General features: G+C 36.5%; 1 pseudogene; it reads left to right on the top strand.

Moving 5' to 3' along the window:
* Positions 1-1,339: 1,339 nt before the first annotated feature.
* LOC148676889 (U1 spliceosomal RNA) lies at positions 1,340-1,478 on the top strand (annotated as a pseudogene).
* Positions 1,479-2,772: the final 1,294 nt, after the last annotated feature.

Below are 2,772 nucleotides of genomic sequence, written 5' to 3'. Positions count from 1 at the left end.
TGAAATGAATTGTCAGACCTACCCCTCTGTTTTTGCCTGCCTTTAAGTTCAGGGACCTTAAACAGTGTGCACTGTTTAATTACGTTGTAACTGCATTTTGATGGCTAATTAAAAAAAATCTGTCAAATAGCAAAGAGTAATAAAGAAAATCTAATATTATTGAGCCTGGAAAACAGATATTAAGCTGCAATCTAGACTAGGATGTTGATTGAGTAAATCATATTTTATAGATTATCAAGATATGCAATGCAGGAAAATTAAATAAAGGAATAGTATGATGAATATGATTACTTCAAAGATATAATTCACAAGGTAATATGAAACCATCAGCCTTTTTATCAACATGGTGGCTTTTATTAGAAGATATTCAAAATATACAGTACTGTATATGTGTTTTAAAGGTAAAAATATTAAAATTAGTTTCAAAAGCTTTTTTACTACTTTACATTCAGGCATCATCTTAAAGGTTTAAAATTCAGGGTCTTTTCACAGTAACGCTTAACTTTACGTTCTCTCAGGGGCTGAGAGGATTTTTCTACATATCCATTAAAAGCAATACAACATATCCATATTGATATTTTCCATGCAGAATTGCTGTCAGTGTGAATTAAAGGTTTCTGCGTTAAAATGAAAAGGGTGGCTTTACCATACATATTTATCTGTATGTGCAGTCTATAGACTTTGCTTTTAAATATTACAAAACACTCTTTTTCTATGTGTTTTACTGTTCACTTCCATTAGTCTAGCATTTTACTGCCATGCCTCGTAATAAGTATTATTTTTTTCCTCCTCCTTTTTCTTCTAGTTTTGTACTATAATGACAAAACCACCAGAGATACACAAATCCAGTGTGGCAGGCAGAGGGAATTGCTAATGCATATCACCAGTGGATTCAGATAAGCCTTAGCGCTTTTCCCACACCTTGTAATTTGCGTCTGCTAATTCATGTCTGCTGCAAAGCCATCTGAGCTGTGCTTTAGGTAAATTGATTGGACTATCTGAATCGCCCTGAGGATTTCACAGTAAACAACTGCCAGGCTTGGCGCAGGCAGGAATGTTTTTGATAGAATGAGTAGAATTAAAGCCTACAAACCCACAGAATGAACAAGCAGAGCACAGAAGTCCCTTCACAAGATGAGCTCTGCGCCTTGTAGCGCTGGCTGGTTTAACAGTCTCACCTCTGGCAGGAGAGAAGGAAATTGAAGATCAAGTGCTGCCTCTAATAAAAAGGACTGCATCTCTTGGATTGTCTGGATTATCTGACCCATTCCCAGCAGGACAACTGGCTTTAAGAAAATCCTGATTTTTTTTAGATGTGGGTGGCATGCTTGTTTATGGGTTCCTTCTTACAGAGGTTCAGCCAGGGCGAGGCTCGGCCATTGCACTCCGGCTGTGCTGACCCCTGCAAATTCCCCAAATGTGGGAATCTTGACTGCATCATTTCTGGTAGTGGGGGACTTCGTTCGCGCTCTCCCCTGATTTCTGCAATTTCCCTCACAGGATCAATAAAGTATCTATCTTTGTTTGTATTTGTATTTTCTCTCCATGTTCACATGTGGGTTTCCTCTGATTTCCACAGGAGAAAAAAAAACACATTATGTCTGAAGACATACTGTTTAAGTTAATTGATATTTCTAAATGGCCCTGGTATGAATCTGAGAATGTGCTCTTCAATGCACTGGCATCAGGTATCCTGCTATATGTTTAATGAATGCCAAGGCCTCACCACAAACTTCAATGGAACTTGAATTAAAGATAGGAATGAAATATCTCAACTTTAAACATTGCTTGTTGAACTTATTTTTGGCATGTATTAGTGAAGCAGTTTAATAAAATAATACTGAGCATGAAATTGTCTATATAAAGGAAGAGTCTATATGAGAATTCTAGCTCCTTCAAGATTCATTTTAAGCTGTATAGTTTGCATGAGAAGTAAGTGGTCTAATTGCACCATTTCCCTAAAGGCAGAGATACAGGCAATTAATTCAGTCATGGCTAAGAAACTTTACTTTTCAAAGTACCAGTAATTAACAGTCAATATGCCAGTCTCTACCCTCCCAGTGCTTTCAGGTCTAAATATTGTTAATTAAAAAATACACTCAACTACCATTCATAGCTGAACCCATGAAGCAGATGGGAAAATACATTAATAAAACATGTTATATTTTTTTGTGTGGGTATGGTTATGAATCTATGAAAGTTACATTGAAAAAATGGGAAACATAAAGAAATTCAATCTAAATTAATTTCACCTCAGACTGTTTGATCTGTGCCCCCTCTGTTTAATCTTCACACCACCACAGTTCGAAAGAGTCTCAGTACAGCAAGAGTCACCTCCCAGGGGGTATCCTGAAAAGCACACACTGCATTCTAATCAAACATGTCTCCAAATATTACTTCACTCTAATTAAAACATCTTAGCATCCATGCAAAAAGAAAATGACTGAAGTTTTACAGGATTACGGCAATAAATATTGTGAATCTGTTAATGGACTAGGCGACTTGTGTCTCTGGGAGCCTGTACTGTATAGAATGGCAGTGGCTATTAAGGGTATATTAAAAGGTAAGGAGTAAAAAAGGGACAAGATGAGGTTAATTCCCAGCTGCAGAGTACAAAGAAAAGAAGGAAAACACACCTTGACTTTGGAGCCTTCTATGGAATGTGTGATATAACAAATTGCTATATAAAGAAATTGCTCGATTTATTTGTAAGATACAAGATGTTTGTTTTTCTTAATTCTTTGCCATTCATTTTAAGAGGCGTTTTTTGTG

Source organism: Lepisosteus platostomus, chromosome 2 (genome assembly GCF_059453375.1).
Source record: "Lepisosteus platostomus isolate fLepPlt1 chromosome 2, fLepPlt1.hap1, whole genome shotgun sequence".
Classification (NCBI taxonomy): Eukaryota; Metazoa; Chordata; class Actinopteri; order Semionotiformes; family Lepisosteidae; genus Lepisosteus; species Lepisosteus platostomus.
Note: the sequence above shows the minus strand (reverse complement) of the source record. Positions and strands in the feature narration are given on the sequence as shown.